Below are 27,503 nucleotides of genomic sequence, written 5' to 3'. Positions count from 1 at the left end.
ATCTGCTTCTTCCTCTGCCTCTGCCTCTCACTCCTGCTCTCTCTCTCTCAAATAAATAAAATCTTAAAAAAAATTTTTTTCCCTGAATGAATAAATGAATCTGCAACTCAATTTCTGCATCTGTAAAAGGGAAAATCTAGTCTTGCAAGACGGGTGTGAGGCATAGAGATATCAGTGCACACTGTTTAGCATAGGCCCAACTATTACAGACTTTCATTAAATAATAACTTATGTGCTATCACCATTATTAGTCATGCAATCAGCCTCAAAGTAGTCCCACTCAAGCCAAGCTGGAAGACTGGAACTGCACGTCCCAGAGAGCTGCCATCATATTGTGATAGACTTTTCCCTCTCTAGGCCGCCTCTACAGTTCAGTGTTAGTTGGGTTCCTTGTACGGGGACTTCTTGGCCTAGGAGGGGAAACACACAAGGTGATTCCTTCCACATTCGCTTAGGGTCACCTGTTCTTTGAAAATAAGGCAAATAAATCAAATGGGTGGAGGAAACACTAGGTGTTTGGGAAGAGGCAATAACATCATTAGCTGCAGAAAGTGGGGGTGAGGGGCAAAGGTACAGAGCAAATAGGAAAAGTGGGAAAAGTGTTCCACGGTGTTCATCTGCTTTGCAGCACGGTGCAGGACCAGGATGTCAGCTCCATTCCCCACTTCACCCTTAGGAAGTTCTATGAGATGGGATTTTTATTATCCCATTTTTCACTCGAGAACACTGAAGGGAATGCTTAGATAGCTTACCTGGGCTGGGGTTCAATGGCTGTTGAGCAGCAGCACTGAGCCCTGGGATTCACTCCAGATTCTTCCTGAGCGGGAGCCTACATGCATTCTTCCCAGCTTACGGTCTTCCCCAAGGTGGTCCTGGCATAAGGAAAGCAAGAAAGATGTGAGACGAGGTAGCCTAATTTGCATGTCCTCCTACAGGAGATGGGACAACTGGGGCTCACCCCCAGCATAGGGCCTGGTGCATGGTAGGCTCTCGGCAAACATCAAATGGAGCCAATGAGAACTGAGTTCAGGTGAGCTCTTGCCAGACCATGGTAGTAGGGCAGGAAGTACCATTTGATCATTCTCAAATGCCCTTTATTTGCTTCTTCCTCAGGGATCTTGAATCAGGAACCCAGAGAGAAATGTAATTATATATTTTGCTCAGAAACCATTACTTTTCATTCTATTGATTGACTGACTGATTTGAGAGAAAGTGGGGGGAGGGGCAGAGGGAGAGGGACAGAGAGAATCTCAGGCAGACCTCCCACTGAGCACAGAGCCCCACCCATGTGTCTTGATCTCACTACCCATTAGATCATGGCCTGAGCCAAAACCAGGAGTTGGATTCTTAACCAACTGAGCCATACAGGTGCCCCTGATTTTATTTATTTTAAATAGGAGAGATAAGAGTGCCCATGAGATGCCTATAAAAATAGAGTTGGCCTAGATAGCATACATATATATATATACAATTTATGCTTAATAAATTTTTCTTTCATTCCAAAACATTTTTTTTATTTTTTTTAAAGATTTTATTTGACAGAGAGAGACACAGCGAGAGAGGGAACACAAGCAGGGTGAGCGGGAGAGGGAGAAGCAGGCTTCCCACTGAGCAGGGAGCCTGATGCAGGGCTCAATCCCAGGAACCTGGGATCATGACCTGAGCCGAAGGCAGACACTTAATGACTGAGCCACCCAGGCACCCCATAATATATAAGAATAGAATTTTTAAAATCATAGTGCATATATTATAGTATGAATACTATTTCATGAAACCTTTTTTGTGGGGGGAGGGGTAGAGAGAGAATCTCAAGCAGGCTCCACTTCCAGCGCAGAGCCCAATGCGGGGCTTGATCCCACAACCTTGAGATCATGACCCAAGCCGAAACCAAGAGTTTGATGCTTAACCTGCCGAGCCACCCAGGCACCCTGAAACTTCTGTTTTAGATATATATGTAAATATGTGTGTATTTAGGTTAAAATGTAAAATATATTTTTTTACTGTGGATTGGAGAGGAAAAAAAGTCTGAGAAACACTGCTCTAAACATTCTTGTACACAAAATTCTAGGGAATAAATCCAGAAAATGAATTACACAGATGGAACATTTCATACATAAGACTGAAACAAGAAAAAAAAACATAACTAAGAGACATTAAGAAAATAAACAAGCATAAAAAATTCCCTTAAGAGTGAGTACAAAGAGGTCAGAAAGTTACTGCTTTTCCCCAAATCAGTTTTGATTTTAGTTTCTTTGTTGGGACCGCAAGGCATTCAGATTCGAAGACTTTAATGTTCTCAGAGTACAAGATACGGAAAGGGGGAGGAGTGTTGGGTGGGAGCAAGGGTTTCATCTCTGCAAACTAATTCTGTTCAAAGTTTCCAAAAATGATATCTCTGAATGGTAATCAATAACAAAAAATATGGGGCGCCTGGGTAGCGCAGTCGTTAAGCGTCTGCCTTCGGCTCAGGGCATGATCCCAGCGTTTCGGGATCGAGTCCCACATCGGGCTCCTCCACTGGGAGCCTGCTTCTTCCTCTCCCACTCCCCTGCTGTGTTCCCTCTCTCACTGGTTGTCTCTCTGTCAAATAAATAAATAAAATCTTTAAAAAAAATAACAAAAAATATGCTTTTCAGGAGGGTATATTGCGATTCATTTGGCTCTACAGATATTGACTTTTTCATCAACAGGGCTGCTGCTGCACTAACTTCACGTCATGCCACGTGTCTGAAGATTTCTGAAGGATTTGAATTTATGCTTGAGTCAGATTCCTCAATTTTTAAACACCTCCCTTTCATGTATATTGCTACTTCATCTGTCCAGGGGAGATGTGGAATCTAGATGCACCAGGATGTCTCAGAGAAATCCTGATTTCAAATTTTGAATTGCATTGGCCCATTGTGTGGCCTAAAAAAAGCCTAGGGCTCAAATCCCGGGTCCTACTAATTACTGCGTGAGCCTGAAAAGGGATTCTTTCTTAGTATTCTTTTTCAAGAATGATATATAAAAGTTCTATATTAAATGATGCTAAGATTGTATTAGGAGCCTCTCTTTGTATGAGTAATATGCTTGGCTAAGCTCTCTGGATAGGATTTCAAATCCTATCAGTAACCTATAACATAGAATTTATTGTACCCACTTAACAGTTGAATAAATTTTAAGCTCAGAAAGCTTAAGAATGCCCAACATCACCGAGAAGGATAGCGGTGAAGCTAAATTGGAACCCATGTCTGATAGAGCATGGGCTTAGTCTTCTGTGTGTCCCTGGGACCTAACATAGTGCAGATGTTTCCTGAAGAAATGACTGATGGAAGAGCAAAGGCTTAGCAAAGATTTGGGGGCAGTTTTAAGGATAAGATAATATTACTGGTCTACCAGTCATTCATTGAGCACTTACTTTGCGTCAGGTACTGTGTTAAAGGCTTTACATGTATTATATACACAGTGCATGTAAAGGAATTAACATGAGGCCTGGCATACAGTAAAGACATCAGTGTCACTAACATCATTATAGACCACTATAATGGTAGCTATCACCACCATAGCCAAAGAGCTTCCAATGTTATGATCTCTTCAACCTACACACTTGGTGCTTTTCTCGGAGCTGTACTGACCAGGTCAACTGAGGGTCAGCCCTTTCAGCAGAGAACCAGCCCCTAACCTGATGTTTCCCTCCACCTCTTTCTCACACAGGCGCGATTACAACAGGCTGTGTTGGCCAATTCCCCCTCCTCCTTTTTTTCAAGTATACGTGCTGCTGAAGCAAGCACGGTGTTGGCCAATCCCTAAATTACATAAGGAGCCCCCCGTGAGCTTTTTGGTGGGAGGGAGGAAAGGGGTTGTGGTCTGGTGCTGGTACCTAGTTTGCATAACGTGCTCTGTGCTTTCGGGTTGAATTGAGAAAGAAGCCATGTGGTCTCGTGGCAGCAGCTGGGAGGAAAGAGTGGTGACTCAGCAGCGCTGTGCGCGCGGAACAGTGCAGGACAGCTCAGAGGAGCTGCGGAGATCAGCCTGCTTCCAGCCACGAGGGAGCGGCGTGCTCGGAGCAAAATCAGCCCCACAGGCAGCCCTGGGAGGCAGGAAAGAAAGGAAGCGAGCTACCTGCGGAGGGACCTGGTCAGGCTGGGTCAGTGGGCTTGAGGACAGTGTGAAGGTCTGGGGCACTGAACCATGTGGTATCATCTTAGTACTCGAAGATTTTTGTGACTTGAGCCAACTCATCTTCAAGTGGGGAAGTACCAGGGATTGCCCATGGGTCTACGTAAGGTCTTGAGCTTCACAGCCTTGAAATTAAACTTCTAGATGGTAACCGGAATCCTCATGAAGCACATGCCACGAGCAGGAATATTATGCATATTTTTAGAAATAGAGCCCTTTATCACAATCATAGGTCTTCCATCTAGTGGCCCGACTACCAAACTTGGTATCCATATATTTTGAAACAGGACTCATATAAATATGGAGTCACTGTTACCTCTGATGACTTGAATGACTTTCAACAAAAATTCTTATGAGAGAAATCTTAGAGTTTATTCCTTCATTTGTTTATTCATTCATTCAATCTCCAATTTATCATTCTTTTGAGAAATTATTTATATTCTTTGAGGTACAGCTGTTGATGACTTGAGTAGAAAGTCAGAAGACAACTAGTGTTTGAGTCCCATTTTCACTAGGATTTAATTGTGAGATCTTGGGAAAGTTGGTAAAATGTGGGTAAAACTTCTTTGCCTGTATTCTAAGAAACCTAAAAGAACTCACTTAAGATAACGTATGGAAAGTACGTAAGTGGTAAGTGGTAGAGTACTATAGGAAATTACTGCGTTCTACCTACTGAAGACACCAAGACACAGAGTGAACAAAGAATTTGCCCAAAGTCATAATTAACCAGTAAGGGAGGGCCAAAGATGAGATATAAATTCAGGCGACTGGACACATTACTGGACACATTTGCTTCAGCAAAACAATTACTTTTTTGCATTCAGGATGTGTGTGACTGCAAGAAACATCAGTCCACTGACATACGAAGGGTTACTTCCTGCAAGTATATGCAGATCCTGCAGGATCCAAGAATGGACAACAAAGTGTTGGTGGGCTTCATTCAAATTGGCCAGAGAACTGGGAAGCCCTCGGGAACAGGGTCGCTCTTCCCTGTGTCTCTCTCTCTCTGATTCTGAGCCAGCTCAGCTTTTCCTCCATCTTGCCTGCCTTCCTCCACTCGTCCATCCTGTGAGAGACACAACACCACTGCTCATCCCCGACCTACACCATGACCACTAAGCTCCAGCACCCTCCCACAACTGGCAATCCACACTGAAATTCTTCAGGGATGAGGGAATTAGCCTGAGGCACGGGAGTCATTTCTGAGTGAGTGATTGGTTCTTCCTGGGTCAGGTGTGTGCTCACCCCTGGTCCAATCAGCTGTGGGCTTCCCCACCCCCACTATCACCACCACCCATCTCTAGAAGTCACATTATCTCACATTATCTTGTGCAGCTTCCAGAGAGCTGTGGGTGGCAAGGGTGCTAAATTGCCAGGCTGGATGTTATCACATAAAGAGAGGAACTATTTATAGGTAGAGTGTACTTGGAATGATTTTATGATGTATTTCAGTTAGGAAATTGAAGACCCAAATTTCCTGGTCAAAAAAATCAACTCAAGTTAATAAATATTGTGTTGGGCTCTGAAGATAGACACAAATGTCTTCAAGATATGTCCACAAATAACCGTAATATAAGACAATCTATGACAGTTTCTTAAAAGCTGTCTTACAAAATCATATGGAAGCATAAAAAAGGATTACATCTCCCGGGGGAGCAGAATGGTTTCACTGAGTAAGTGAAATTTGAGATATGTCTTGAAGAATTCATTTAGCGTTTACAGAGAGGTGGGAGATCAGGACGACACACTGAAGTAGTGGGAAAAGAATGAGCAAAAAAATGGGAGTGAAGTTAACTTGTGGCTCTGAAAGGACAAAAACTACAGTGTGGCTGGAGAGCAGGGTGCAGGAGGAGGAAAAGAAACCACCGGGAACTGACTGCCTTGGCCATATGCTGGACGTTTCCAGGCGCTCCCTCATTCAATCCTTTCAGCAATCCTGAGACTGCACCTGTTGTCCCTATTTCACCAAGTGCACAAAGGCTGAAGCCATTCCCTCCATTGTATCGTACGAGGACGAGGTACAGAGGGTGGCAGAGGGTGGCAGAGGGCAGATGGAGAGAGGGCTGCCTGCTATGTAACAAGTCCATTCTTGGCATGCCTGGCTGGCTCAGTCGGTAGAGTGTGAGACTTTTGATCAGGGGGTTGTGAGTCCAAGCCCCTCGCTGGGTGTGGTGATTACTTAAAAATAAAATCTTAAAAAACCAAAAGACAAAAACAAAATAAACAAAACAAAACAAAACAAACCAAAAAACCGAAGTCCACACTTGATTCAGAAGCCACTGGGCAGGAAGTCATGCAAGAATTTTGAGCAAAGTACAGAGACCAGACTGTCAGGAGTAACACATTACAGAAAAGTGTTCCTAACCCACAAACTTGAAAACCCATCCTTCTCAGACCTCAAAATGTCCCATCTGTCTGCCAGTCCCTGATGCTCCCCCTTTCTCCATTCCCTAATGTGGGGGGATGCCATACTAACAGAATAGTCTCTTTGTGGAGTCACCTGATACAATAAAAAAGAAGACAGTAAAACAAAACAAAAACAAAACAAAACAAAAAAAAGAATTCTGAGCAAAGAATGGCATGATCAGATCTGAATTATAGAAAAATAATGCCAGTGGTAATGTAAGGATTAAATATAGTATTTTTCTCTCTCTTTCATTCATTTCATTAAAAATATATATTGAAGGGGCTCCTGGGTGGCTCAGTCGGTTAAGCATCTGACTCTTGGTTTTGGCTCAGGTGGTGATCTCAGGGTCATGAGATCAAGCCCTGTGTCAGGCCCTGCAAGTCTGCTTGAGATTTTCTCTCTCCCTCTCCCTCTTCCCCCACCTCCCCGTTGTGTGTACTCTCTCTGTCTCTGTCCCTCTCTTTTTAAAAAAAAAAAAAAAATATATATATATATATATATATATAACTTACTGTAGGCCAAGACCTTTTACCAGGCTTTAGGAAAAACCGTTATACATGCCAGCCACAGTCCCAAATCTCATGAAGTTTACAGTCTCTCTTTGTATGTATGCATATACCACAGAACTTTATATATACTTTCCTCTATTTTATGATACACACACATACATATATATGACAAGAGTAAACTTCTACATTTTAATTATCTTTGAGCTCACAAAAATAGTAAGATGGCATTCTTCTTTTAAAAATTATCTATATATTCTAGATACAGGTACATAATTGGCAAAGATTTTCTCCCATTCTGTGAGTTGCCGTTTTGTTCTTTTAATGGTGCCTTTGGTGCACAAAAGAATTTAATTTTCATAAAGTCAAATAAGTCTTTTGTTTGTTTGTTTTTTGTTTTACTATTTTGCCTGTGCTCTGGTGTCATATCCAAGAAATCACTGCCAAATCCAATGTCCTGAAGATATTCCCCTATTTCTTTGGTAAGAGTTTTATAGTTTTAGGTCTTATATTTAGGTCTTTGATCCATTTGAGTTAATTTTTGTCTATGATGTAAAGTAAGGGTCCATCTTCATTCTTTTGCATGTGGATATACATTTTCCCAGCACCATTTGTTGAAAAGACTATTTTTTCCTCACTGCATGGTCTTGGCACCCCTTTAAAAATCATTTGAAAATCATATAATTGAGGGTTTATTTCTGGGCTATTTTCTTTCATTGATCTATATGTCTGTCCTATGCCAATACCACACAGTTTTGATTACTATGGCTTTGTAGTAAGTTTTGAAATCAGGAGGTGTAAGTCCTCCAAATTTGTTCTTTTTCAAGGTTGTTCTGGCTATATGGGGTCCCTTGAGATTCCATATGAATTTTTGGAATTCTATTTTTTATTTCTGAAAAAAAAAAAAAGCCACTGAGATTTCGATAGCAATTACATTTGAATCTGTAAATTACTTCAGGTAGTATTTATATAGCATTTTGAATACACAAAATGCCACTGAATTGTATAATTTAAAATGGTTAATTGTATGGTATGTGAATTTCAGGTCCATTAAAAGAAAAAAAAAGATTGGGCAATTATACCTGAAAAACAAATATGGGGGTGGCAAGAGGCAGCTGGAAGGCAAGGAGGAACGCTGGGATTAAAGAACTCTATACTTTGGGGTAGGTGAAGGTCTCTGGAGCTGAGCAGTAAAAATGCTGGGAGGCTAAGGTGCTCCAACGGTACTACAAAGACACCTTCTTCACAAGGAGATTCGAGACTGCAGTTTCAGAGGATACATGTGAGGCTGCGAATGGTGGTTTTCACTGGAGTGCAGTGGAGATAGATGGGATTATAGAGGAATTTTACTATTACAGTACTTTTTTTTAAAGAGAAAGAATAATGAAAATTGTCTTAAAGCTGTAATATAGGAACTTGAATTTAGGAAAAAAAAGATAATGTACTAGATGGCTTTTTCTTTTCTTTTTTTTAATTATCATGGGAGTGGCAGGAAGGTGTTACATGATACAGGCATGGGTAGGGAGTGGGCATGCCAGCTGGTTTAATCTCTTATTTATTTTCAGAGCAATGGTCTGGCAATAGTACTGAGGAGCTGGGAAAAGGCCAACTCTGCTCCCAGACCCTGACGCATATGAAGTTTGGTAGAGCAAACACCCCTCAATTCAAAACTGAGGCAGGGGAAGCTATGTTCTTATAGGATAACCAGGTTTCAATTAAGGCAAGCAATGGGAGACAGTCTAGAGATGTGGAAGGGCTTGTTCACCATGAAATGGCAGTCCAAAGAAGGCAGCAGAAGGATATGAGAAAGAAGGGAGCAGCAGGGGAATGAATGTAGGAAGGCACAGGGCAGTCTGGGGTCCAATGTACAGGATAAGACTGATGACTGGAGGCATTTACCTTTTAGGCACTTACATAGTATGCAAATAGGGTGGTCTGGTGAGGACTAGCAGCCATAAAGGCCCAGAGAGGCCTGTGATGTCAAGTTTAGTAACAATGGAACAGGCCTCCTGGGATCTGAACAAGATGTTGGACTTGAGCTGGGACACTGGATGCTAGAATCTGGATAGACAATAAAATAACAGTACAACGGCACAGAAGTAGACAAAAAGTAGATTACTTGAGGGCCGTTGTGCAAACCAACCAGACTAAAGCTGAAGGTTTAGGTTGGGATTAGAATGCTATCTCCCAAGGGTGGGGCTGAGTTCTAGAGAGATTTATAAGCCACCAGAGGAGTCAAGACATGATTTATAAGAAACATTATAGGTTTTCGCCAGTGGAGGGACAGATGAAAGCAGCATTTAAGGGAGATTAGTGTGAGAAATAGCCATGCAAAGTGAACAAGGGCTGGAAAAATTGGACTTGCCACAGACTTTTCTATCTAAACATGACATGGTATAGGATTAGACAAGGAAGGAGAAGATAATTTCAAAATAAAAACCAGCAGCACTTGTTTTATATATGGATGAGGTGATGAAAAGTAGGGATTAAAATTTTTCAATACTTTGAAACTGGCTGATTAGGAGAAAAAAGGAATAGGATCAGTTGATGGAGAAGGAGTAGACAGTGATGACTTTAGTTTGGGACCTAGATTTGTTTGAATCTTACAGCTAAATGAGACTTTTACATCGGGCCATGTGGAACAACTATCACATTTTATAGATGAAGAAATCTTGAGTTTGAGATGACACAGGATGTCCTAGAAAAGATGTCCTAGGGGCTCCTGGCTGGCTCAGTTGGTACAGCAGGCGACTCTTGATCTCAGGGTCGTGAGTTCGAGCGCCACATTGGATGTAGAGATGACTTAAATAAATAAAACTTAAAAAAAAAAAAAAAACACAAAGATGTCCTAAAGGCAGTTGGCCATTTACAGCTGCACTTTAGTGACAGAACAAAACTAGTGATATCAATTTTTGAGTCATATGAGTAGTATCGTCAAACAATTCTGTAAGAATGGATGAATTATCCAAGAGAGAGGAAATGGAGTGAGAAGACAGACGACATAGAAGATAGCAGAGAATTGAATCAAGAGGTAGAAAAGAGACAGGAATTTGGGCTTTGCTATTGGATAGCTCTAGGAACTTGACAATTTATTGACTTCCTCTGGGTCTTAGGCTGCAGTCTTATCAACGCTTGGGGGAAAGGGGGGAAGGTCTGCTTCCAAGCTCACTCTGTGGCCTCTGGTCTCTGCTGGCTGTTGGCTGGAGTCATCAGTATGTTACTCTGTGGGCCTCTCTGTAAGGGCACTCACGATATGGCAGCTGGCTTCTCTTTGGGTGAGTGACAGAGGGAAAGGTGCTTAAGATGAAGCCCCAGTCTTCTTATAACCTAATCTCAGAAGTACCATCTCCCTTTTGCCAAATTCTGTTCATTAGAAACAAGTCAATAAGTACAGCCCACATTTGAGGGGAAAGGATTACACAAAGGTATGAACATTTTAGCAGGTAACACTTATATTCATAGACGCTCATACTCATTTCTTTATTTTTGTAGCTAGTTCACCTAAAATGGGCAAGTCAATAAATACTGCATCCACTGAGCTGGGGACAGACAAAACTGGGGCACAAAGAAGGCGAAAACCAATTCTACCCAGAGGGAAAAGTCACAGAAATTTCCAGAGAGGAAAATTATGCTTGCACTGATTCCTAATTAAAGAACAAACAGTACTTTATCAGGAGACAAGATGGTCAAGTTAAAAGCTTAATGATTAGGGGTGCCTGGGTGGCTCAGTCGGTTAAACTCTTGATTTTGGCACAGGTCATGAACTTAGGGTCCTGGGAATCGAACCCCACATCGGGCTCCCTGCTCAGGGGGATGTCTGTTTCTCTCCCTCTCCCTTGGCCCTTCTCCCCAACACCCCCACCCCCAGGGCCTTGTTCTCTCCCTTCCTCTCTAAAATAATAAACCTTAAAAAAAAAAAAAGCTTAATGATTATAATTTGGACTGTAGAGGTTTTTTTTTTTTAAGTATTTATTTATTTGAGAGAGAAGAGAGAGAGGGCACATGTTAGCAGGATAAGGGGCAGAGAGAGAGGGAGAGAGAATCTTAAGCAGACTCCCTGCTGAGCCTGAAGCCCACCACGGGGCTCAATCCCACAACTCTGAGATCACAACCCAAGCCAAAATCAAGAGTCCGATGATCAACCAACTGAGCCACCGAGGCGCCCCCTGGACTATGGAGTTCTTATGTACTGATTTTAAAGCTGAAAATATGGCAAGCATGAAGAAAATACTTCATAGTTTGAAAAATCTCCAATCCTATTAAGATGTGAAATATTGATTCATAGAATTTTCTCATGATTTCAAATATATCTTTAAAAATTCTAATAGTTTAACTTAGTCTACCAGATCTTAATAGCCATTTTAATAAATCAGCACTCCTAAGTTTCATCTGTTTTCTAAAAATATATTTATGAGTACACTAAAAACTTGCATGAGATTGTTCAGAAATTTAAGATTACAATTCAGATGTACCTAGGAAAAACATATAGGCTGTTCTCCTATTTCAAGGCTATTAGTCTATTACAATAAAGCTGATATTCTAGTTATGTTTTTCATTGTTAATTTTATTAATTCTGTGAGCTTTGTATGCCTCCATACTTGACCCACATTCTAGCACCTCTTGCTTTCTTCACCTACAGATTTAGTATTCCACATGCTGGTTTAAGAGTGTGGCTGGACTTGAACTAAGCTAGTCAGGCAATTTCCCAAAGTGGCACACATGAGAGAATATTAAGTGGGTTTTCCCAGGGCTTCTCTCCTCAGAATGAGGCCTGCCGTTGTAGAATTGGTTGCCCTATGTTCTTCCCCACAAGTCTGCATTAATCTCTGGGGCTGTCTGATCACACAGGTTTTGGCCCAATCTGATCTGTCTCCCCCGGATCCAAGCAACCAGAGGGCAGATGAAGCATTGATGGGAGGCCCTAAGCAATGCCAGCTCATCGTTTTGGAAGAATACTGATCTTGCTTTTCTGACCATTGTTCTCTAACAACTAAAAGGTTTAGTTCATCATTTTACTGTGGTATTTGTAAGTCGGTGTTGGATCCCAGTGCTCGAAAGTCAGGTAACTCCGCTGGCAGAGCGTCCTTACAGTGCCTGGGAAGCAGGAGGCATGCCACAACACACACCCTCTGCATTAAATCCTCTCCCACTCGAGGGCTGCTGCTGGCAGCTGGGTATTTGATTCAGGAGTCAATATGCTGTTAAGAACCATTGTTTTTGTGTACAAAGAACAATGACTGGCTTTTTTTTTTTTTAAAGCATTCTTGATGTTGTATTAGTATAGTGTCCCTCATTTTCTATTCATTCACTTTCTTTGAATAGCAAACACTCTTTTCTTGGTAACTAGGTACACAAATATAATATGAAACACCCCAGTTTTTGTTTGACAGTTCATTCCCACTTTCATGACTACAACTTGAAATTTATTTTAAAAATACAATTTTTCGTCTCAAATTAGACACAGGCATTCTCTTCTCTCTTTTTTTTTTCTATTGTAGGCTATTGATTTCCTTGAGAAGAGGAGGAATCAATAAAACAGCCAATCGCAGATAAAAAGCATCCTAACTTTAGTATAAGCAAGAATGATAAAGAAAACTTCTTTATGTGTTAATATACAATCGTCATATTTAAAGTTAAAATAATGTCAAATTCTGTTTTAAAAAATAGTATATAATGCATAGCAATGAGTATGTTTCACCTCTACATTGTGGTCAAGGAAGGAAAGTGTTTAAGAGGTTCCTCTGGTCCAACATCCTCCCAGGGCAGAAATCTCTGCACCTCTGAGCAAACCCAGTGGCGAGACAGCTTTCTGCTCTGTGAGACATCCCATGGCATTGTCCGTTATTACATTGTCAGGAAGTAACCAGAGGTCTATGTGTAAGGCACTGTGTTGAGTGTTCTGCGAGATTTTAAAATAGAATAAAAATTCTTGCCCTAAAGAAGCTTAATATTTTGTTCACGAAGTTCAGACAATAGTAACATAAGACAAAGAAGTAAAAGGGGCATAGAAAGGCCCAAACCAAACCTCATGGAAACTCAGGGCAAGGGATAAGATGCACATCTAGGCAAGGGAACCCACTGGTCCTAGCTCTGCCGTCTGCACTGACATCGTTGTTTCTCTCATCCATCTACAGAGCCTGACATATTCTATAGATGTGTTCGAAGAGGCAATATGGCCGAGGGGCTTGAAGCTGGATCTTGGGCATTAGATATCTTTGGATATGAATCTGGACCTTCTCTTTTCAGTGGGTGACCTTGAGCAAGCTGCTTAACCTCACTGTACTTTTCTTTTCTCCTTTGTACAATGGGCATAGTAAGACCTACATGACAGGCTTATTGAAAGATTAAATAACTAATACAAAGGGCTTTAGCATAGTACTTGGCACTTGGTGCGTAAAAAAAAAAAATGGTAGCTTTTGTTTGTACTTTTTTTTCATTTTCCCTCTGTCTTTTCCTGCCAACCTCTAACATTTTTATCATTCCTAGTAATATGTTGTTTTCTAGACTCCTCACCTTTATGGCTATCTTCCTCCAAGCTGTGTGTTTTTCACTCTCCTGTACAATGCACTACTTAGAACTTTACAACAAGAAACTTTGTTTGCAAGTTGTCGTTGTTTGCAAACCCAAAAGAGAAAAAAAGCTGTAGTTGGGGTTTAAGCAAAATGGTAAACTAAACTGCTACCTCCCTTCTGACCTGTACTTTTATTAATGCAGCCCCAAATTATTGCATTCAGGTTTTTTGTTTCTGTTTTTAGCAAGTCCATGCCTTTGCTGGTTCATGGCAAGCCTGTGGCCAACTACCTTCTCTAGGAGCCGCTTAGATAGAGTACAATCAGGCCTCTCTTGTCTTGTACTTGTGCAGTTGATTTTTTGAACTAAATGAAGGTCTTCTCTTTTTATCTTGTGTAGGCCTGGATTCTTGGTTTTAAGTGACAAAAAGCTAAGCTTTTAAGTTAGACAAGAAAGATGGAATTTCTCTGTTCGGTATAACTGAAGAGCAAGAAAAATGGGACAACTGGAATGCTGACTCTCCCTTCTTCATGACGTGACTTGGCTTCATTTTCTCACATAGATTTCTCCTAGGACCATGGGTACTGGCAACTCCAGGCTCATATGGTCATAACTTGAGCCGTAGAAGAAATGATTCCCTCGTCCATTCCTCCTTTCTCTAACCAAGGAAAGAATGGTCTGAATCCAACATGCATCAATGATTATTAAGCTGTCCCTGCCCCCAAGATAGGATGAGAAGCTATTAATTCTTGGACCAGTTCCTGTGGCTTAGGAGGCCAGGGTGAAAAAGATGGCAGTTACCAGAAGATCTCAAGGTATGGCAGGGGAGAAGTACTTCCAAAGGAATAAGGAATACATTTATTTATTTATTTATTTATTTATTTATTATAAGAAATGGAGGTGGCTTAAAATTAAGTGACTTAGCCTAGTAGAGCCAAGACTAACTGAAGGTTTTTAAACTGTTGTATAATAGATGATTGAATGGCAAAAAAGATCAATTATTTTTGTGAAAGCAAGTCATTTATATTTCTTCTCCCTATATTGGTAAAGAATTAATCTTTTATTGTATTTTTTGCATGGATTCCTCTCCTTCCAGTTAAAATTAGATAAAGCAAATTTAGATTGATATATATGTTTACAAGAGAATTTGCAAAACTTCAAATTAAATGACAAAGTAATTTAAAAATTCTTGTTAAATACAATGTAGCCCACAGTTACTGTCAATAATCATGTAGGTGCTCATGTGATAGTACCTTGGCTAGGTTATTTATTAAAGAAAATAAAGCAAACCATAATTCAAACTGCACAAGAATAGATTTCAGAGCTCCTATTCTTCTATGCCCATAACCAAAAAGTTTAGGAATATCTGCCAAGCAACTGTTTTGAGACAGAGAAATACAAGCTTATCTGACTATATATTAACTAACCAATAAAACACTTGTTATCAGACAATGCCTGGCAGCAAAGTGACAATGAAATTAACTTTCCAAGGATTTCCTCACTTCCAAGGATTAGATGAAGATATAAAAGAGCAAACTCATGGATCATGTCCATTGATTATTCTAGTAATGTATGTTACATTTAATTTGTAAAACTGGATTATTGCTTTGACTGCTTACATAGGTTTCTGAAGCAGTCCTCTTTAACTTGTTACTTCCTTTATTTGTAATAAAAGACATCGGTGATTGTTCATGACCTGCTTATCATAGAAACCATCCAAGTCACTTGAGAGAGGTAAAATGCTGACCCATATCTAATGACATACACAGCCACTGAAATGAAAATAGGAAAAAAACCCTGCTTTTTCCTTACACCAGGGTTTGAATCTGGGCTCTATCACCCTTTGCTTGCCAGGCATACCCTTCTATAGGTTAAATTACCCTGTGGACAAAGACGGGTGATGGACATGAACAACTTCAAATCAGTGCTAGGATGCAGGGCCACAGAACCCTACTGACATGGTACCTAAATTTTGTGAGAAAAAAATTAAATATGACAATAAAAAAAATCTTTTTTCAAATTAAGTGATTTCTCATCTAAGGTGAAAATCAACCTAGGTAAAGGAATTACAGCTCTAGAAGATTTTTAACAACAGATATTTAGCAGATAAAGGACAGCACTTTATATCTATTTCATTCAAGGAGAGAATGGTTGATAACCTGTATTCTGTACTCTGCAAAGTAATTTGGAAACACTTTTATCCATTTTCACTAGTTCATAAAAGCCATAGCACCAGGTTCTTGTGAAGCAGGTTAGCTTTTTAGAAGATTATGAGTTCACCAAAAGATTTGGTAAGCAATTGAAATATCATGTTTTAAAATGTGAATGTTTGGAGCAACCCTCTTGGTTCCCCTCCCTCTTTGGGAGCTTTGTACTATCACTTTACTATTGTTCAATAAACTTTGCTGCCCACCGGTGGAAAAAAAAAGTGAATGTTGGGACGCCTGGGTGACTCAGTTGCAACAGCATGTGCCTCTGGATCTTGGGGTTGTGAGTTTAAGCCTCATGTGGGGTGTAGAAATTACTTAAATTTTTTTTAAAATGTGAATGTTTTAACTATTCAAAACCTATATATTTTGACTGTGAAAATTTGAACTGTGGAAATATGGCTAAAAATTATTAATCTGCCATGTTTCTTCTCTGCATATCAGTTTGAAAATGTTATTTTTACAAAGTATTCTTTAAAATGCTTGCATTTCAGAGTATTACCATTTCCTATGAAACTTAACATTAAAACCTTTAAAGTCTCAAAAAAACACCTGAAACAAAAATCTATATATTTTAGTTTTCTATATAATAAAGAGTACTCTAAGAATGTACTTTAGCAATAAAACTGCTTGTTAAGCTGTCTTTAAACATTCCCACTAAACTGCCATTTTGACTCTTGATTACAATTGGACTCCTTACATTTGCCACATTTATACATGTGATGACAAGATATTTCTATTTTAGGCTGGTGTTTTTAGGTGTACCTATTGTTTTTGCGTGACTTGTCTTTATCAGCAATCTAATTCATTCCAAATTTTATATCTATTGGCATGAAAGCAAATGCGTTTGAATCAATACACCAGGATGATCTAAGTGTGAATGGTAGTGTATCACTTTATCTTAGGGCTCTCTGTTTAATAGTAATAATACTTTCTCTGGCAGTACCTGTGTTTTTATATATGAGTAACCTGACTTGGCAAAAAAAACAAAACTTCAAACCCCAAACGTAATTAAATATGCTGTTCTCATTAGGAAGCTATCGTTCTATTAAAGTTACATACTATGTTGGCTAGTCCACTGAAGTACAGTTTTTAGGTTCATCAAATACAATAGTGCTAGCTGCATTATTCTTTAATTTTGAATACAAACAGGAATCATGAGGGCACACAGTTTGAATAGGTTGTGGAATAATTTCACGGTATAAATGATGTTGAATTAGGCTGAGGTCCAGTACCTTTCACTTGAAAGAGTGGTCAACATCCAATGACTTCACTTCAACTACTCCTCACTCAAACTGCGCTTCTGTGCCTCCCGCTCCACTGAAATTACTCAGTTAAAAGTCGCAGATAACTTCTTTTCAGGCCCTTATCATTCTCAATGGATCACTACAGTAGCTTTCCAAGTGTTCTCTCTGCTATTCACTCATAGCCCTTTTTCTTCCCATCTTCACATTCTTCTTTTTCTAAAATTCAGAACACTCCCATGATTGAAACTTTTTCGGGACAAAAATCCAAACTTAACATGAGATCAGAATTTACCAATGATTTGCTATTTCCAGAACCCCCTTCCCATCCTGTTTGAGTGATGGGACATCTTGATCACTTGTTCCCTCTTAGAACACTCTCCTTGCAGTGGCTTGACATTGGACTATGGCCAGTCTCCTTCTCTGGCTGGTCCTCTTGGTTTTCTCTGCCAGCTTCTCTTCTCTCTGGCATTTCTCAGGTTCCTTTGCTTATATCCCTTTTCCTGTAAACCTCAACATTTCCTTAATCATCATGTCTATAGGAGAGGCTCCCAAATTCATAGCCAAAAGGGCTCCTGATCTCCCTATTTCCAGGGGCCTTTGGACATTCTTTACATGGATATTATAGCAACAGATTCAACTATGCTCAAAGCAGGCTCATATACTACCCTCCAAACTGGGTCCTTCTATTTCTACCTGTGTTCATGATTCCAGAATTCTCCCCATTGATTAGCTTAATATACCCAAATTATTTGACACCTTCTTATCCCTCTTGACAGTCGATTACCTTCTACTCTTTCTATGCCTTTTCCCTCCCACCCATTCTGAACCCCTTACTATTCTTAACTTTTGTAAGAGTCTCCTTTACTGTGTCTTCCAAACTTTCTACCTATTTTCAAGCCAACTGATGCCAGAATGTTTTAAAAAAACTTTGAGTATATTGTGTCCCTACTTAAATGGTTCCAGAATAAAGTCCAAGCTCTGATCACTTCTTGATCTCACCCTAACCTACCTTTTCAATCTCACTAGCAACCAGGCCCCTATGTTGCAGCCAGAAAGCCCACTCAGAGTTCTCTAAACTGGCCCATTTCTGTGCCTTCTCTCACTTGTTTCCCTTCCCTATAATATCTGCTCTCAAAATCACTTTTTCCCAATATCTAGAACATCTGCTCTCAAAATTAACACTACCTTTCTCCAGCAGCCTTTCTCTCACTTAGCTGCAATCATTCCCTCCCTTCCCTAGGTTCCACGCAGCATATTACTTATTTATCTGTAAACAATCTAGTTATTTTGTGTAGTTGTTTTATTTCTCCTGCTGGATTGTAAGCAAGATTTCAAGTAGTGTATTCATCTCTAGCCTCCTCCTTCCACCAGGGGGTCTAGTAAAGTGCTTTGTTTATAAATGTTCTGAATCAAAGAATTTTTAAAGAATGAAAGGGAAAGTCAAGATATAGCAAAATGAAATATGGAAAAACGAAATTAGGAAGAGTCCACAGCTCCTGATTTTTACCTAATACTTTCCTCCAAGAGCCCACATTTCAGCGTTGCTACCTTTCCACCCAGGAAGGCTCATTCTCTTCCTTCCTAATTTATGATTTATTAATCAACCACAGTGCTGCTCACAAAGTAAACTGAAGGTGGAGAAGATCAAAAGAAAAAAAAAAGTCAGGGTCTTAATCTCATAGATCTTAACTTGGGAGGGATGTGTAAGTATGTATTTCATTTGTGTCATTGACTCTGAGTCGCAGAGTTAGCATGAGAGGACTCAGTTTCTGATCACTAGTACGAAGACATTCTTAAAAGAATGAAAGTTATGTAGGTCGTACTAGGTTCCCCAGTTAAAAAAAAAAAAAGTGTGTGGGGCGCCTGTGTGGCTCAGTCGTTAAGGGTCTGCCTTTGGTTCAGATCATGATCCCACGGTCCTGGGATGGAGCCCCCCATTGGGCTCCCAGCTCAGGGGGAAGCCTGCTTCTCCCTCCCACTCCCCTGCTTGTGTTCCCTCTCTCGCTGTCGCTCTCTCTAATAAATAAATAAAATCTTTAAAAAAAATTTGTTATTAAGTAGTAAAATTAAAATGCGAAAACGAGGCGGAGGATTAAAGTAATGCGCGTTTATAACATCAATAATCCCCTCTCCAACACTGGTCCTTCATTAATAAGGACTCGGTGTGACTGCACCAACCCTTTAAATGAGGACACAGAGGCCACATTCCTTAAAAAAAATTCCTACTGCATCATATTGTAACATACGAGCACTGGGGACATTTTCACGCGGTCACGAGGCTCTGTAACCTCACCAGCACTGGGCCCACCCATCACGGCCATTAGGAACTCGTTTCCATAAAGGAGCGCGGTATCCCGCGGGCGCAGAAACCTCAGCCTGGGCGGGCAGTCCCCAGGCATAGCCTGTGGAACCCTCAAAAAGCGTAGTGCTCTGGAGGGGGGTGTTCCGGCGAAGACCTTCACAGGCCTCCCTTACAGCCTCTCCAGGCAGTGCACGCGTGCCGCCGCCCCTGGCCCAGTACAACTCCCGGCGTCTTGGCCGGCAGAGAGCCGGCCCAACTCTCCCTGCGCCGGGGCCAGCGACAAGCGTGAGCGTAGGCGCCTGAGGGGTGGAGGCGCGGGACGACGCTGCGCTCCGGCCCAGTCGCGTCCCTTTTCCCTCGACCGCCCCCGTCCGCGCGCCAAGAGCTCCGCGGGCGGAGGACCTGCGGCCCGTGGGAGGGCGGGAAGCCACCAGGCGGTCGGCACCTGCAACCGGGGTCGCCCGTCCTGCCCCGCCCCCTTTCGCCCCCCCACGCCCTGTCCCTAGTCCCTCGTCCCTGTCTCACGCCTTTCTCTTCCGCTCCCTCCCTTCGCCCCAGGCCGCAGCCCGGCTCCGCCCCGCTCGCGCGGCGGCCCGGCCGGCTGTGACGTCACCAGACCCCGCCCCCTTACCATAAATACTGGCGTCGCCGGCGCCGCCTTCCCACACTCTCTGGCTTTTCGTTCGGCTGCAGTGTTTCCTTTTTTTCCACCTTCTCTGCCTCTTCTCATCCTTTCTCGTTCTTCGGCTCTGCAGTGTGACGAGGCCGAATCCTCTCCCCACCCAGTCCTCGCCATTCTTCTTTTACTCGCGCTGTTGTTCTATTTCTCCTTTCGGCCGCCGCCGCCACTGCTCCACAGCTGGTGTCGGTGCCGCGCTTTTTCCCCCACGTCGTCCCCGCAGCCTATGGCCCAGGCCGCCTTGGGTATTTCTGCTCAAGGTAACCACATCCCTCTTTAAAAATTCCGCCGAAAAAGAGAAGACGCTTTACCCGACTCTTTGGGCCGTTATCTCACGTGAGTACCGACCCGAGGGGCGCGGGGGCGCGGGGCCGGCCTCGGGGAGCTGCCAGGTGTCTGCCGGCTGGGCCCCGCCGCCCGGCCGGCGGCCCCACAGCGCCCCACGGCCGGCTGCCTCGAACATGGCGGACGACGGTGTGTGTGGTGGCGGTCGGTCCCTCCGCGGCGGCGGCGGCGGGCTGGGGTGGAGGGCGCGCTTCGGGGCCCTCAGGCTGCCGCCTGCCGCTCGACGGAGCAGGAGCCGCCACGGTTAAAGCGAGGGGGCGTGTGCGTGTGGGGGCGCTCGCGGGGGTCTCCGCCGGGGGTCGGCGTCGTCTCCTGGCGGCGTGCGGCCCCCACCCCTCTCCCGTGGTGCATTGCTGTTTCCGGGGAGGGGGCCGAGCCGCAGCCCTGAGGGGCCTTGGTCCCGCAGCCCCGGCCCGGAGCCCGGTCGCGCCGTCGCCCCCGGTATCCCCGCAGGCGGCGCGAAGGGCTGCAACGGCTGGGGCCTTATGAATGGAGCGGGGCGGGTCTGGCGGCGGCCTCCTCTGACAGCTGCCGGAGGAGGACGGGTTCTTGGGGGTGCGGGGAGTGCGGTCCCCCTCTGGTGGAGGAAAGTTGACGCCACTCGGGGCCCGGAGGCAGGGAAGCCCCGGTGTCAGGTAGCGAGGGAGAGGCCTTTGGCCCCTTCTGGAAGCCTCGGGGCTGCTGCTCCGCCTCCTGCGGCGCTCCTGATTGGGCCAAGTCGCCTTCACTCACCCCAGTCACCTCCTGGAGCCTGAGGATTAGTCACCATGGCTTCGTTTCCCCGTCCGTGCCACGATTCCTGGGCAGTGAGAGGGAGAACGGTAGGCTTAGGTGGCTTATCAAGTGCTATTTTGACTGCCAGCAGGAATGATGGTGACGTGTTTTAACTCTAGCCCAAAATATTTCTTGAGGGTGTATGTTTCTTGGGCTACACTGCTGGCTCGGAAACCTGAAGGCGGGTACACAGTTTACAGCCCCATGATGTTCAGATTTAACTGGGTTTTGTGGTGGCATCTTGGATCTGTTCAGATGTTTTCTGTTCCGTGGTGTTTCCACCTTTCAGCCCACAGCTTGGGTGGGAACCTAAGGAGTCTTGAGGGAGAGAGAAGTGCTCTGTGATGGGAAAGAGTTGATGGGACGAACCTGGCAGAGATACGGCTAATGATTGTCGGGCAAGGCCCTAATCTTTTAATTTTTTATAAATGTGAGAGTGCAGATGCTGGCCATGAAGACAACAGAAGCCCCGAGGAGTTTACATTTAGTAGGAAAGATAGGCTCCTAGTGATTAAATGTGATACAGTCGGTGCAGTGATCAAGTAATCAGTGACTTCTCTTTTGCCATTCAGGTTTAATTTATACATTTCCAACCATATAGAGAAGGCGAAAGAATTGTACCCTCTCCTAGATGCATTTAACAGCATTTTGCTTTATTTGCCATCCTGCTATCCTTTCATCAATTCATCTCATTTTTCCATGTATTTCAAAATTGGAGACGCCAGAACGCTTTACCCTTCTGACTTCAGTTCATAAGCCCGTATCATAGTTTAATACTGTTTATTCCTTAAAAAAAAAAAAAAAACCTTTGGATAATATTCATGTAAAATGCACAGATTTAAGTGTATCATTTTATGAGTTTTGACAAAAAAATAGAGTTGTGTAATGCAAACTGAGCAAGATATGGAGCGTTGCCCTCACCCCAGAAACTCCCTTTGCACCTTCAAATGCCATCTCCCCCTCCCCCCTTCCAGAGGCAACCAGGATTCTGATTTTTTTTAAAACCATAGATTAGTTCCGTCTATCCCAGAACTTCCATGTAAATGGAATTATACTGTTCAGCATTATTTTGTATAAAAGGCTATATAACTCAGCAGGTTTTTGATATTCATCTGTGGTACACATGTCAGTAGGTTGTTACTTTTATTCCTCAGTGGTAGTCCATTATGTGAATACTTTGCCTGAGTTTATAAAATAAACTGTTTTGGAATAATTTTAGACTTATAGAAAAGTTGCAAAGGTAGTACAGAGCTGTGTACTTCTCACCCAGTTCACATTATTATTAGCATCTTACTGTGGTGCATTTGTCAAAACTAAAAGTGATTTTGATGCGTTACTATTAACTAAACTGCAGACTTAATTTGAATTTCATCAGTTTTTTAATGTCCTTTTTTGTTCCAGGATAATCCAGGGTACCACATTACGTTCAGTTGCCGTGTCTTCCCCAGTTGTCTCAGATCTATGATAGCTTCTTAACCTAGTTTGTCATGTCCTTGACAGCCTGGAGAAGTATTGGCCAGATATTCAGTAGAATGTCGCCCAGTTTGGCTTATCTGATATTTTTTCTCATAATTAGACTGAAGTTTGGGGGTTTTGGAAAGAATACCACATGGCAACTTTGAAAGTCATTGGTAAAGGCATTTGATATGTGTCATTCAGAGAAATACTGATAATTTGGGGCTACTAGGCTTTGGGGTAGTAACTATAAAAGTGATGGGAGGGTTTTGGGTTTGTGTGTTGGGGGGGGGGTAGTGACCTGTAGCTGACCACTCAGGACTAGTTCTACCTATGCTCGTTCACCTAGATGTAGCAAGAGACATTCTCTTCAGTTAAAGAACTAGATCACAATGTTGTGCATAATCCAACAGATTTACACATTGCATTCTAAATGAGAATAATTACCTTTTCCTGTACCTCCTTTTCTCCACATTTTCATTTAATTTCCTTATGGTTTATTTTAACTGTACAAATAATTCTATTCTGTGTGTAAATGGCCCTCTTAACCCTGTGTACCCCTTTTATTTTACTAAAACGTGCCCTTCATATTTTAGGGACTTCATTTCCTATTAGTATCTTTTTGTTAGATGGAAATGTTTTAGGGATCATGCTGAAGAACATTTTTGAATGTCTGAAGTTTAATATTCTTAACCTTTTACATCTCTGCACTTGGGTTGCATTAAGCAAAATAGCTGTGTGGATAGATGGGGGAAGGGAGATGAGAGTGTCTCACCCAGGATAATTATCCTATTCCTTAGGATAATTGAAAATAAACTCTGTCTCTGTCTCCAGCATGAGTCAGCTTTTAATTTATTTTTAAAATTATTTTGGTGTGGGAAGAATCAAAATCTTTGTTTTGTTGGAGTGCATCATTTGGAATCTAATGTAAGGTTATAATCACCGTTACATGTTGGTATGGGTTCTTGACTCATTTTAAGAGTGTGAGCAGATTCTCCTAGTAGGTTGAAAGAACCACAAGGATGCTTCTATCCTGGTGGAGATGAGAGATGCTTTATTTTTATTTTATTTTTATTTTTTTGAAATGCTTTAGAGATGCCTAGAGTACTTCTGAAATTTCTCTGGTTCTTAACATTCTAATTTCTAGTTTCATCATTTTTCTGGTTTCCTCCTTATCACCCTTTTTAGCAAATGCTGTCAGGTTATATTGCTTTAAAGTAGCAACCACCTAAGTATGATTAGAAGTATAGATACAGCAGTTAGAGGTGAGAAGTCGATCCAAGCAAACCATAATAGGTAATAACCATTGCTAAAACGTAGTATTTTGTAATATGCTAAGCTCTTTTCACATTTGTATGTTGTTCTAGTGATTATAGACTTAAGTCTAGGTAGGTTAAGGTATAAGGAAGAGAGGTGTAAACCTTAAGTTCCTTGCCTAATGTACAAAGCAGCTATCGAGTGTTATTTCACATACATGATGTATCAGCTAAGTCATAGATCTTTTTGGTATGTAGTAAGGTTTTACACTTTAAGTAAAGAACTTGGAATTTGGAGAGTAAAAGAAATGTTCTGGGTAGTTCCAGATTGCAGATCATGCCAGAACATTATACATCAGGTTGATAAAGGGTACTTGGAAATTTTCAATTTTAGGCCACTTAGAAATGCGGGTTTTTGAAGGATAAATAAAAGTGAAAATGAAATTAGATGAAGGCTGGAAACTGAGTGGGTAGATAAAGCAAGTTGGTAAGGGACCAGGCCCTGTGAATATCGTACTATAGCAGCTTGGAAGTTTTTACTACAGAAAAAAGTGCTTTGGTGAACCCTTTGAAAACATTAGTGTAATGTGATTAATGAAACACTCTTTAAAACTGAAATTTATTACTACAGTTAATATTTAAATCAGTTTAATCTGCTTCAACTTTTTTTTTTTTTTTTTTAACTTAGGACTATTTACTACTACTTCTGTTTCATTCTTTAGGGCGAACTTTCTGACCAAGTATACAACTACCCAGAGGGCCTAGGAGAAGTGCTGTATAGAGAGCAGTTCGACTTCAACGCTGAGCCACCTTGGGAACCTAGCTGATGATAGGGGGGTTCCATCTCCTAACTTGTCCATGTAAGTATTTTCACATCTAAGCTGGGGGTCTTGTAAGATTGAAATAAAGGAGAGTTTTTGTTGCTCGGTGTTTTTCAAAACTTGAAAGTATACTTATCTCTTAAAGTGAAGTGACTCTTAGAGCTCTTTTAAGAGTTCTAAAATAAAGGCTTGACAGTTACGGGTATACTGATTCAGTTTTGTATGCATTGTTTACCAATGATTGGATCACTTCATTTATTTTGAGTACATAACAAGTGTTGTTATACTTAAGTACATACCACAAGCCCAAGTTTTAGGAAATCCTACTAGTCCAGGTTTTAATATAAGTTGGAAAGATTTTGTATTTTTGTTTTTAATTCAAGGTGTAGGCAGTGGTTTATTCCATCATTCAACTGTTTAACTTGGTGAATTTTTAAATATTTGGGCTTAATCAGAAAAAAGAGACATTTAAATAGAGCAAAAGATTCTGTTCTTCATTCCACTTACCGACTCACTGAAGCTATGTACCCCATAATATGGGATGTAAGAGGTGAATCTTCCTGCTTTCTAGGTTTGAGCATCTTGCCAGGTATAATGTGATCACTAGAGTTTAAAATTGTTTCATAAAATGACTTTATAGGATACTCAGCTGGTGGGGAAAAATTGGTTGTTTTTAGAGGACTTACTGAGAGATGTATGTATGTCTCCCACCATGTCACTTTCTGAACAGATTTTCTTGGATAAATTTTGACTGTATGTAAAACTCTGTGCAAAATATAATTCTATAGTAAACTGTTCTTTGAATTTGTGCTGCTAGATTTGTATAATTTTTTAAAAATTTATGATAGGTTTCTTGCTATTGAAATTTAGGTTTTGAGGTTTGGATGTTTCTAAGTTGTCCAGACACTTGGAGGAAATAATTGAAATTTTCAGGAAAGTTTATGGTATCAATTTAGTGTTCCTATAGTCTGATGTTAAATAGATTCTATCAAATAAAAATGTTTTTCTATCTAATTAAAGTAAGTTAAAGCAGACCTTTTCAACACATTTGCAAGGCTAAAGAGAGGAGAAAATAAACAGTTTAATAGGATTTCCTGTAAGTTCTGGCAGAAACCCAACTGGAAGATTTCTCATACTGGCTTTCTCCTAGCTATGTGAGTTTGAGCAAACTGCTTATTTTTTAAGTCATAACTATAACTAAACAGTTCCTTTAGCCCTAAACTGATAACAATGATTTTTCATTTTTGAGTGTATTATGCACCCCTTGTTAATGTAGTGTGGGTTTTGGGATTTTAGCGTCATCTGTAACAGAAATGCAGAATCTCAGCCCCACCCAAACCTGACTCAAGCTGCATTTTAACCAAGTGGCTTGTATGAATAGTAAAGAGAAGCATTGTTGCTGCCATCTCAGTACCAAGTCAGTTATCTCTTAATTTTTGATAGTCATCTGTTCTGTTTCCAATATATCTGATATTTCCCCCTCATATTATGATTACAGGGTGTTAGCTTGGCCTCTTGGAGAATGTTATATATATACAAAGTATGTGTACTATAGTACCATTCTGAAATCTGAGAAATTTTAAATTCAGAAAAGATTGACTCCAAAGGTTCTTGACTAGAATTAGTAGAAATGGCAAGAGAAAGTTCTACATTCCAGAAATGTCCTTAGATATCAGTAGGAGTTTGTTGTACTGGACATTAAAATCCTGTGGAGCAACAATACTGTTTGGAAAACCAGAGTCATTAAAAGGGCTTAACACACTGGCCTTTGTGGAAAACACTTGGCAATACAAAGCATATAGCCCTGTGAACTCTATTTGAATAGTGTAATATTCCACTAGTTCTGTACAAGTGGTCTAAGCTCTAGGATTTCTCTTCAAAGTTAGGTTTTTAAATCAGGTAACCATCTGAATTTTGAGATAGTTCATTAAGTATTTGGAAACTTGGGTAGTTGCTTACATAACGAGAGTTTTTCTTTGAAAACTTCTCTTTGGAGTATGTATATGATGTAATATATGAGCACTATAAAGATTTTTAACACTTGTTGTAACACTAGTATTATCTAAGATTAATGAAGGTCCTGTAATTGTGGAAAAGCTTTTGAATGCCTTTAAAAAAGTTCCTTAGGCCTTTATGATGGTGTGGTCGTCCCCCCCCCCCCCCCGCCCCGGGCTAGATTCTCAAGTTATTTTAGCTGTCGCTGTTTTAGAATTAATAAATTAGCCTAATGGAAAAAATTTAAATAGTCCTTTCCAGAAAACAAATCTCTTCTAACCAACTACTTTTTATTAGCAGATCTGGTGATGAAGTCAGATTGAATTAATCATTACCATATACTTTTTAATAAGTTGTATCTAAATCTAGAAGTAGGTTTCAAGGAATTGAGTGGTTTAAATGGGCTTTTAAAATTTGTCTAAAATATTTTACGTGGTTGTCATTAGTTGATCGTGTAGGAACTTCATAAGAATCATCAGCATTTTAAATATTCCTGTTTTGTTTCCTAATTGGTGATATTTACATATGCCCTAACTAAATTGGAATTATTTTAACTAGGGAAAAAATGTTCTGTATGAATTTACTAGTATTTTCTCATGTTTTGCTGTTGTCAGTAGTAAAGTCAGGTTTTTGATTTACTATGGAGAAAATTTAGTTTGGATAATTTACAGATTCTGTGAATGCAGACAAATTCAACAGAACATTCATTAATGGTTGTTGGTGCTCTCTGACCCAAAAAACAAAAAAACAAAAAACGTGAATAAAACTGCTATCCTTGAAATACACAGTTTTTAAAGTATGTGTATCCCTTGGCATACATAAAGTAGTATTTGATGGTTCC

The 27,503-nt window shown here is 41.1% G+C and overlaps 1 protein-coding gene across 10 annotated transcripts in view; it reads left to right on the top strand.

Annotated features, from left to right (window-relative positions):
- Positions 1-19,690: 19,690 nt before the first annotated feature.
- Positions 19,691-27,503, top strand: part of AZIN1 (antizyme inhibitor 1) — a 30,033-nt gene continuing 22,220 nt past the window's right edge. For 9 of the 10 annotated variants that reach the window (XM_048212518.2, XM_044382661.3, XM_026495606.4 and 6 more), the window contains exons 1-2: positions 19,991-20,352; positions 24,569-24,706. The gene's annotated coding sequence lies outside the window, so the exon portion shown is untranslated. Of the gene's footprint in view, positions 20,353-24,568; positions 24,707-27,503 lie in introns of all 10 variants that reach the window. The other variant, XM_026495603.4, reaches the window with a different exon arrangement.

The sequence above is a fragment of the Ursus arctos genome, unplaced genomic scaffold, assembly GCF_023065955.2.
Source record: "Ursus arctos isolate Adak ecotype North America unplaced genomic scaffold, UrsArc2.0 scaffold_6, whole genome shotgun sequence".
NCBI lineage: Eukaryota > Metazoa > Chordata > Mammalia > Carnivora > Ursidae > Ursus > Ursus arctos.
Note: the sequence above shows the minus strand (reverse complement) of the source record. Positions and strands in the feature narration are given on the sequence as shown.